General features: G+C 48.7%; 1 protein-coding gene across 1 annotated transcript in view; it reads left to right on the top strand.

Annotated features, from left to right (window-relative positions):
* Positions 1–10,812: 10,812 nt before the first annotated feature.
* LOC309558209 (uncharacterized protein) overlaps positions 10,813–11,095 on the top strand; it is a gene marked incomplete at its 3' end in the record, with an annotated part of 98,461 nt that continues 98,178 nt past the window's right edge. The window contains exon 1 of the mRNA XM_082261228.1: positions 10,813–10,910. The remainder of the gene's footprint in view (positions 10,911–11,095) is intronic.

The raw sequence follows: 11,095 nt of genomic DNA, 5'->3' as shown, positions 1-11,095 counted from the left end.
ACTCACGCGTGAGTGCTGCAGCTGAAACTCCACTATGGCCTGCTGCTGCTCGCACAGTCTTTGCAGCATGTGCAAGGTGGAGTTTCACCTTGTGGGCACGTCACATATGAGGCGGTGAGCGGGAAGGCCGAAGTTACGCTGCAGCGCTGACAGGCGAGCAGCAGCAGGGTGAGAACGCCGAAAGTGTGCACAGACGGCCCGCACTTTCTGCAGCAGCTCTGACATATCGGGGTAGTTTTTAAGGAACCTCTGCACCACCAAATTCAGCACATGCGCCAGGCAAGGGATGTGCGTCAAACCGGCTAGGCCCAGAGCTGCTATGAGATTTCGCCCGTTATCGCACACCACCAGGCCGGGCTTGAGGCTCGCTGGCAGCAACCACTCATTTGTCTGCTGTTCCATGCTCCTCCACAACTCCTGCGCGGTGTGTGGTTTGTCCCCCAAACAGGCAAGTTTTAAAACTGCCTGCTGTCGTTTACCCCTGGCCGTGCTGAAGTTGGTGGTGAAGGTGTTACGCTGTCCGGATGAGGAGGCGGTAGAGGATGAGGAAGCGGAGTAGGAGGAGTTAGGAACAGGAGGCAAACTGAAGCGCCCTGCAATCCTCGGTGGTGGAAGGACATGCGCCAAATTGCTATCCGCCTCAGGCCCATCCGCCACTGCATTTACCCAGTGTGCCGTTAGGGAGATATAACGCCCCTGACCGTGCTTACTGGTCCACATATCGGTAGTTAGGTGGACCTTGCCAGAGATGGAGTTGCGCAGTGCACACCTGATTTTTTCCCCCACTTGGTTGTGCAGGGAAGGGATGGCTTGCCTGGAAAAGTAGTGGCGGCTGGGCACGACGTACTGTGGGACAGCCACCGACATAAGGTTTTTAAAACTGTGCGTCTCCACCAGACGGAATGACAGCATTTCAAATGCCAAGAATTTTGAAATGCTGGCATTCAGGGCCAGGGATCGCGGGTGGGTAGGGGGGTACTTCCTCTTCCTCTCAAGTGTTTGGGAGATGGAAAGCTGAACGCTTCCACGGGACATTGTGGAGATGGTTGTTGGTGACCCAGGTGGTGGTGTTGCTGACAGATCCTCTGTTTGCGGGGTGGCAGGTGCCGGTATCACTACAGATGTGGCTGGAGCGGCCGAGACTGCAGCAGAAGAGGAAGCAGGATGAGCCAGAGACGTTTCTTGGTTTTGAAGGTGTCTACTCCACTGCAGCTCGTGCTTTGCACTTAGATGCCTGATCATGCAGGTTGTGCTCAGGTTGAGAAGGTTTATGCCTCGCTTCAGGCTCTGATTGCACAGGGTGCAAACCACTCGTGTCCTGTCATCAGCACATTTTCTAAAGAACTTCCACGCTAGAGAACTCCTTTGAGCTGACTTTGGTGTGCTCGTTCCCTTGCTGCGTTGGGCAGTAGCGGGCGTAGTGTCTAGGGCACGGCCGCTCCGCTTCTGCACCCTGCTCCCTCTTCTGCTGTGCTGGTGGCTCTGTGCGACCACTGCCTCTTCCTCCAAACTACTAAGGTCACCTGCATGACGTTCATTCCATGTGGGGTCGAGGACCTCATCGTCCTCCACATCATCTTCCACCCAGTCTTCACCCCTGCCCTCCTTGTCGGTCTCCACAATGCTGAACGCTGCAGCAGTTGGCACCTGCGTTTCGTCATCATCGGAGACGTGCTGCGATGGTCCTTGCATGTACTCATCTTGAGAAATAAGTGGTTGGGCATCGCTGCACTCAATCTCTTCAACTTCTGGGGCAGGGCTAGGTGGATGGCCCTGGGAAACCCTGCTGACAGAGTCCTCAAAAAGTACAAGAGACTGCTGTATGGATTGGGGCTCAGACTGCTTGCCTGATTTCCAAGGGGGTGAGGTGAAAGACGGTTGGACATTGGCTGCAGGTGCCAACTCTGACCTTTCTGCAGTAGACTGGGTGGGAGACAATGTGAAGGAACTGGAGGCACTGTCAGCAACCCAATCTACTATCGCCTGTACTTCTTCAGGCCTCATCACGTCTAGAGGCGCATTATGCCCTACCAAATACTGCTGCAAGTTCTGTCACCTACTCACACTTGTGGAAGGTGTTTCACTTGTGCGTGTAGCTGGCACAGATCGACCACGTCCTCTCCTTGCAACAGGAGCTCTACCAGCAGCACCACGACCCAGGCCACGGCCCCTATTTGACGGTCTCCTCATATTTCTGTAATTTATGATCTTGCCCTAGAAAGGTGTTTATTGAATAGCGGAACAAAACAACAACAGTATCGCACGGGTGTATCTGACAGTCAAATATGCAAACTATGCCGCAATTTAATGTTTTTTACCCCAAAAGGGTGTATATTGAATAGCGGAATAGGAAAAAGGATAAAAAAACGGTGTATCTCACACGTACAAACACAGACTAGGCCCCGATTAAAATTTTTTGTACCCTAAAGGGAGGATGAGGAAGAGGAGTAGGAGGAGTTGGGAACAGGAGGCAAACTGAAGCGCCCTGCAATCCTTGGCGGTGGAAGGAGATGCGCCAAACAAATTTAAAAGGTGTATCTCACACGTACCGATACAGACTATGCCGTAATTTAATTTCCTTACACTCCGAAAGGGTGTATATTGAATAGCGGAATAGGAAAAATGTTATAATACGGTGTATCTTACACGTACAAACACAGACTAGGCCCCGATTACAATTTTTTGTACCCTAAAGGCAGGATGAGGAGTAGGAGGAGTTGGGAACAGGAGGCAAACTGAAGCGCCCTGCAATCCTCGGCGGTAGAAGCAGATGCGCCAAACAAATTTAAAAAGGTGTATCTCACATGTACCGATACAGACTATCCCGCAATTTAATTTTTTACACTCAAACAGGGTGTATATTGAAGAGCGGAATAGGACAAATTTTACAAAACGGTGTATCTCACAGGTTCAAACACCAACTAGGCCCCGATTACAATTTTTGTACCCTAAAGGCAGGATGAGGAAGAGGAGTAGGAGGAGTTGGGAACAGGAGCCAAACTGAAGCTCCCTGCAATCCTCGGCGGTAGAAGGAGATGCGCCAAACAAATTTAAAAAGGTGTATCTCACATGTACCGGTACAGACTATCCCGCAATTTAATTTTTTGCACTCAAACAGGGTGTGTATTGAATAGCGGAATAAGACAAATTTTACAAAACGGTGTATCTCACACGTACAAACACAATCTAGGCCCCGATTACAATTTTTTGTACCCTAAAGGCAGGATGAGGAGTAGGAGGAGTTTGGAACAGGCAGGAGGCAGACTGAAGCACCCTCAAATCCTCGGCAGTATGAGATGCGCCCCAAAAATTGGAAAGGTGTATCTCACACGTACCGACACAGACTATCCCGCAATTTAATTGTTTATACCCAAAGGTTTTGATTAAATAGCGGAATAGAAAATATGATCAAAAAAGTGTATGTATCTCACACGTACAGAAGCACACTAGGCCCCAATTACTATTGTTTGTACCCCTAAAAGGCTGAATGAGGAGTAGGGGGGAGTATGGAACAGGCAGCACCCTCAAATCTTCAGAAGTATGAGATGAACCCCAAAAACCCCAAATATTATTCAGCTCTGCTGCAGGCCACAATTTAATTTTTTTTAACCCAAGGCTGTATATTGAATAGTGGAATAGAAAAAAAGTGTATGATTTTTGAAACCACTCAATATTAGCACATGTGAACTGAACACAGCAGTGTATGATCAGTCAGCACAGCACAGCTGAAGGAAAAATGCTGCACACAGTGCCTGATAGAAAAATACTTTTCTCCCTCCTCCTCAGTGGGCAAAAAAGATTGTGTGCACTGCACCCCAAAAAGATTGTGTTCACTGCACCCCAAAAAGATTATGTTCACTGCACCGCAAAAAGATTGTGTTTACTGCAGCCCACACACAGCAAAATGGATGTGGACCACTGACACCTGCCTATCTCCTATCCCACCCGACACAGCAATATTGATTGTAGTTTGTAGAACACACTGTCTGACCCTAAAAATCAGCAGACTCTGTCCCTAAAAGGATTGATAAGATCGTAGATCGGGTGACTGCAAACCCCCCCCCCCCCCCCCCACACAGCAATATCGATTGTAGTTTGTAGAACGCACTGTCTGACCCTAAAAATCAGCAGACTCTGTCCCTAAAAGGATTGATAAAATCGTAGATCGGTCACTGCAAACCCCACCCCACACAGCAATATCGATTGTAGTTTGTAGAACACACTGACCCTAAAAATCAGCAGACTCTCTCCCTAAAATGCCTACAACTCGCTCTGCCTAACACACTCCGACCTGTCCCTCAATTCTATCCGGACACAAATGTTTTTTTTTTTCCTGTCTGTCCCTAATCAGCAGCCAGCACGTTGAAGTGTGCTCTCTCCCTGAACTAAACAGCAGAATGACGCCGCAGCGGCGCTGCCTCGAACTTATAAAAACTTGGTCACATGCTTCAGATGGCCAATCACAGCTACTGATACATTTGTAGGCATGGCTGGGATGGCTTAGGCACACCAGTTAAACGCTTGTTGATTGGCTGTTGAAAGCCCGCCATGAAAAGCGCGCCAAAGCATGCAAAACCCGGAAATAAAACGACCGAACACAGATTTTTACCCGAATATACAGTAAAGTTTTCGGGTCCGTGTTCGGGTAACAAAAATCCAATTATTCGGTACGAACACGAATAATACAGTCCGTGTTCGCTCAACCCTAATCTTAACGTATGCTTTATGCGCAAGTAACTCTGTTGCGCTAATACTCAATCACCTGTTACTTCTATTCTCCGTTCCCCTTTCCTTGCTTAGCCTACCCTCCCTACTCCCTCCTTACATTCCTGTCACCCCCACCCACTGTTTCTGGACGCCCCTGGCGTCTGCTTCCCACCATTGATTGTCCTTGTCCACCCTTCACCTTTCCTCACCCCCATGTCCCCCTGCTTAGCGTGGAGCAGTTTTCTCGCATTGGTGGATGGCCACCCTCCGGTACCGGACACAGTTAGCTCCCCCTGGGGGTGTCCATTCCGGAGGTGTGCCATCTAGGAATGTAACATTATTGCACCCCTACTGCTCCTTCTCATATCTTTCCAGGCTGACGGGACAGAGTTCGCCCCTCCCTCTAAATTGGTTATGTATTGTATGTCTCCTTCTACACATTTCAGAGCTCTTAGACCAATTGCTTGTTTGTTTTGGCCCATGTAGCTAGGGCTCTTGCCCGTGCTGCATCGGCACCCCTATGTCCTATACTGTACCTAGATATCGCCCGTATATAGTACGCCTTGTCCTATCATGATAGGTTCTGGTTTGTTTATCTGCTATATAATTAGGACTCCGGTACTTGGATACGGATTATGTTGCTCTCTGACTTGTTATGTCAATTTTTATTCTGTATCAGTTGACTTTGCCACTTTGCCATTACTTGTCATTTTTCATTTTCCTTTTGTTTCAATAAAACGTTTATTCAAAAAAAAAAAAAAACTCTGTTGCGCTAATAAGTGCACTTTTGGATATTAACCACTTAAGCCCCCCGGAGGATTTGGCTGCTCAAAGACCAGGCACTATTTTGCGATTCGACACTGCGTGACTTTAATGGACAATTGCGCGGTCGTGCAACGCTGTACCCAAATGAAATTGACGTCCTTTCTTTTCTTTTGGTGGTATTTGATCACCTGTGCGATTTTTACTTTTTGTGCTATAAACAAAAAAAGAGCGCCAATTTTGGAAAAAAAACAAAATATTTTTCAAATTTTCTTAGATGAAATTCTCAAAAAAAAAAAAGTAAAAATCTAATTTTTTTTAAATTTTAGGCCAATTTGTTTTCTGCTACATATTTTTGGTAAAAAAAAAATCGCAATAAGCGTATTTTGATTGGTTTGCTCAAAAGTCTTTGCATTTACTAACTACGGGAAAAATTTATGTCATTTTTATTGTTTTTTTTTATAACTAGTAATGGCGGCGATCTGCGATTTTTTTTGCGGGACTGCGACATTGTGGCGGACAGATCAGACCCCTGAATGACATTATTGACACTTTTGGGGTTACCAGTGACATTACTACAGTAATCAGTGCTATAAATCTGCACTGTTACTGTAAAAATGACACTGGCAGGGAAGGGGTTAACTTTATTGGTGATCAAGGGGTTAAGTGTGTCCCTAGGGGCATGATTCTAGCTGTCAGGGGGCGTGGCTTGTTAGATCATCACAGAGACATATGATCCTACATAGCAGGATCGCATAGCCTCTGCCATGATCTAAGGGAGAATGACAGACAGCTTTGTTTACATCAGCCGTCTGTCTATCTCCCTCTCCGGAGCATGATCGCGAGTGGCCGGTGGACATCAGAGCCACCGGTCACACGCACAGGGAAGGCAGGGAACGAGCGGGGACGGGAGCGTGCCACCGGCGGCGTGCGCTCACCCCCTACAGGCTCGTGGGTGAGCAACGTAAGTCTACATAAGGGCCGGCCCTACCATGGGTCCTGGTAGGACCATGGGACCCAGGCGCCACTTAGAGAGGGTTGGCCCCCGGCCACCTCTTCTCTTCTTCGGCTCGAGTAAAAAAAAAAAAGGTCCGCGGCCGGCCCAACATGCACACTGCGCATGTGCCGCCGCCGCTCGGGAAAGCCCGTACACGTTCTGCTATTTCCGGGAATAGCCGAACATGTACACTTTCCCGAGCGGCGACAGCGCATGCGTGGTGACTTGTTGGCGCCGGGCGGAACCATTTTCAAATCTAAAGCCTCAGGAACAGGTAAGTGACACTCCTCCACAGCCACACTACTTGATGTTATGCGGGACTGCGGGCATACTACAGAAGATGCAGTGCCATGTACAATGCCCGCAGCACTGCATCTCCTGTAGTATGCCCGCAGCCCCGCATTCTCTTGTAGCATGCCCGCAGCCCTGCATTCTCCTGTACAATGCCCGCAGCCCTGCATTCTCCTGTACCATGCCCGCCACCGCATTCTTCTGTACCATGCCCGCGGCCGCATTCTCCTGTACCATGCCCATGGCCCGCATTCTCCTGTACCATGCCCACAGCCCTGCATTCTCTTGTACCATGCCCTCAGCCCCGCATTCTCCTGTACCATGCTCACAGCCCTGTATTCTCCTGTACCATGCCTACAGCCCTGCATTCTCCTGTACCATGCCTGCCACCGCATTCTCCTGTACCATGCCCGCAACCCCGCATTCTCCTGTACCATGTCCACCGCCACATTCTCCTGTACCATGCCCGCAGCCCTGAATTCTCCTGTACGATGCCTACAGTCCTGCATTCTCCTGTACCATGCCCGCCACCGCATTCTCCTGTACCATGACCGCAGCCCTGCATTATCCTGTACCATGCCCGCCGCCGCATTCTTCTGTACCATGCCCGCAGCTCCGCATTCTCCTGTACCATGCCCACCGCGGCATTCTCCTGTACCATGCCCGCAGCCCTGCATTCTCCTGTACAATGCCTACAGCCCTGCATTCTCCTGTACCATGCCTACAGCCCTGCATTCTCTTGTACCATGCCCACAGCCCTGCATTCTCCTGTACCATGCCTACAGCCCTGCATCCTTCTGTATTATGCCCACAGCCCGCATTCTCCTGTACCATGCCCGCAGCCCTGCATTCTCCTGTACCATGCCCACAGCCCCGCATTCTCCTGTACTGTGTCCGCAGCCCTGCATTCTCCTGTACCATGCCTACAGCCCTGCATCCTCCTGTACCATGCCCGCAGCCCTGCATTCTCCTGTACCATGCCCACAGCCCTGTATTCTCCTGTACCATTCCCACAGCCCTGCATTCTCCTGTACCATACCCACAGCCCTGCATTCTCCTGTATCATGCCCACAGCCCTGCATTCTCCTGTACCATGCCCGCAGCCCTGCATTCTCCTGTACCATGCCCGCAGCCCCGCATTCTCCTGTAGCATGCCTGCAGCCCCGCATTCTCCTGTAGCATGCCTGCAGCCCCGCATTCTCCTGTAGCATGCCTGCAGGCCCGCATTCTCCTGTACCATGCCCGCAGCCCCACATTATCCTGTACCATGCCCGCAGCCCTGCATTCTCATGTACCATGCCCACAGCCCTGCATTCTCCTGTACCATGCCCGCAGCACAGCATTCTCCTGTACCATGCCGGCAGCACAGCATTCTCCTGTACCATGCCCGCAGCCCTGCATTCTCCTGTACCATGTCCACAGCCCTGCATTCTCCTGTACCATGCCCGCAGCACTGCATTTTAATGTACCATGCCCACAGCACTGCAGGACACTGTGGCACTATAGACATTAGAAAGCCTGGTGCGCTCATCTGCCCAGTGTCTACTGCTCAGTCCTGCTCCTGCTGTCACTCCGTACACACTCACACTCCTCTGACTGCTTTCATAGTCCTATAGAATGTGGGGGCCTTTTGGAGGGCATGAATTTTTTTTGGGGGGGGGATGGGGGGGCAGCATTTCATTCTTGGACCCAGGCAGCACAATGTCTTGGGCCAGCCCTGTGCTTGAACCTTGAACTCCGCACCACAATACACATATATCTCTCTACCTGTACAGACGTGCAAATAGCACATGGAGTGTTCGCCGGCGGAGATGTCTATGTAGAGGGAACCCGTCTGAACATCTAAGGGAAGGTTTTCACTGCCAGTAGTCTTTATTCAATTGCCGATTCGCCCGTACACGCTTTAATGAGCGTATTGCAAACAAACCGAAAAAAATGAGCCATAATGACAATCTAAATAAAACACATCCTGAAATGTCCACACTAGTCCTAATAAAATTTCCACAACAAAATGTAATTTATGAGGGAGCTCATAGACAGCGGGGGTGAGCGGCCATGCAGGAAAGATTTGGTATCCATGAGACATGTGCGTTTTGTTTAGTTCCGCATTAAATTTGGACACATTTTTTGTCATTTGGAAATGAATATCTCCTAATTCTGCACGGTTTAGGAAATATTCGCCCTGCATGTAGCCACTGACGCCAGCGGCGCATGCGCTCTGAAGGTCCAGCGGACCTTCAGAGCTCCTTGCCGGCTCCTTGCGCGGGAGTGACGTCATCGCGGCTCCGGCCACTCCGGAGCCGCCGAACCCGGAAGAGATGCCGAGCGAAGATGTCGGCCGCCTCGGCGGGGTTCGGGCGCTTCGTTCTAAGGTAAGTATTTCATAATGAGCTAGTATGCGATACATGCCATTGTCCTGCAGGGTTTTTTTTTTCTTTTTTTGAGGATACAACCGCTTTTAGAGTCGGTTCACACTGGGGCGGCACGACTCTGTACTACTTTGGGGGCGACTTGTGCAGTCCCGTGCACCGCAACTTCAGCGCGACTTGCACGGACTTCACACAATGGAAGTCAATGCAAGTCGCTCCGAGGTCGCCCCGAAGTAGTACAGGACCCTTTTTCTAAGTCGGAGCGACTTGTGTCGCTCCTATTAGAACGGGTCCTGTGCTAATCAATGGACCACGAGGGACCGCGACTTGTCAGGCTGACAAGTCGCCTGACAAGTCGCTCTAGTGTGAATCGAGTCTAAGTGTGAAAAATATGCAAAAAAAAAAACCAGGAAGAAGAGAAATGCTCTTTCACAGCACTGTATACAAGGTTTGAAATATTTAACATACACACAGGGCTGCTGATAGAAATTACAGGGCCCCCGTACAGCCTACCTGGCAGGCCGTACAGCCTACCTGGCAGGCCTCCCCCCCCTCGAATATATCAAAACAACATTTTCACGAAAAATATACTAAAAAGTTCTTAGAGAACAAAGAAGCTGTGTGAATTAGCCCTTTTTTATTTAATTTTTTCATTTATTTATTTTTTTTTTTTATTGAAAAAAAAAAAAAAAAAAGGATTTCCCAGCAAGAAAAACAAGGAAATTGAAGAAAAATGAAAAAAAAAATCGGAAAATTCAAAAGATTCCAAACAAAACATTAAATACAAAATATGGCCATATTAGCATAACATGGTATAGTGTGTGAGTACATATCATTATTCAAATAATAGGTATTAGCCCTTTTTTAATAATTTTTTTATATTTTTGAAAAAAACATTTTGTAATTAAAAAATAAAAATGTTTAAATGTTTTACTTTAAATTTTATTTTACATATTTTTTATTATTATTATTATTTTTTTACAATTTGTTATTTTTTTTTTTACGGAACAGGGAAGCCAGCAGCTTGAGCGGGGGGGGGGGGGGGGGGGTCCAGTGTCTGTGTCACTCCCTGTTGCCAGCTTCCAGCTGCTGCAGAGAGCCACACAGGGCATCCTGTAACTGCCCCTCTGTCCGACCGCACTGATTCCATCTGCTATTCGGGCCCCCCTGTGTGCCCGGGCCCCCTACAGGAGGACTGGTGGTCCTGCATACACATGCGGCCCTGCATACACATATTATTTGCAGAATACTTTCACATGCCTAGCTGAAAAAAAAAAAAAAAAAAAACAGCTACTGATAGTGTCACCATAAAAGTGCCGCTAAAGGGTTAAGGTACACTGGTGTTTGTCTTTGTGTCTGTTGACCTAAGGCAGAAAAGCAGCAGAATCTGAGCTTTTCTAGGTAGATAAGATCCCGTTTACCAAGCAGGAGGGTCTGCCAATTCTTTGCCTTTTAGCTATCTGCTCCAAAAGGTGCTGGTGTCAATAAGACTTAAGCCAGGCCTCCCCGGAGTCCTGCAGCTCCAAGGGGTTGGGCTGTTTTTGAAATGAATTTATTTGCAGTCTCTCTCTGCAGCCTGTATGGAATGAAAGACAAATCGTATGGCGTTGGCACATAACCCTCCGTCTGTCCCGTAACTGGGCAGCGATTGCTTGCATGAATTGTGATGCCAAGCACCACAGGGAAACCTGCGATGTGAGCTCCGAGGAGATCTGCGGCACTGGAGAACCTGGCATCTGGAAGGCATTATTTTCAGGATTGAGCGGTGGCAGGAGCCCAGGCGGGTAAGGAATGGGTACATGTTTGCATTGGGCATGACTTTTAAGGTTCACCTTCAAAAGCGTAAATGAAATTTCTTCATCTACGCTGAGATTACCAGGAGTTTGTCGCATACAAAATGCTTGTTTTGTTCATGCGTCTTTTATTTAATAATTATTATGCAGGATTTAGTGTTAGCAGTTTGCGCAGT

This window comes from Pelophylax lessonae, assembly GCF_965119305.1.
Source record: "Pelophylax lessonae genome assembly, chromosome: 6".
Classification (NCBI taxonomy): Eukaryota; Metazoa; Chordata; class Amphibia; order Anura; family Ranidae; genus Pelophylax; species Pelophylax lessonae.
This window is presented reverse-complemented; position numbering and strand designations above follow the sequence as displayed.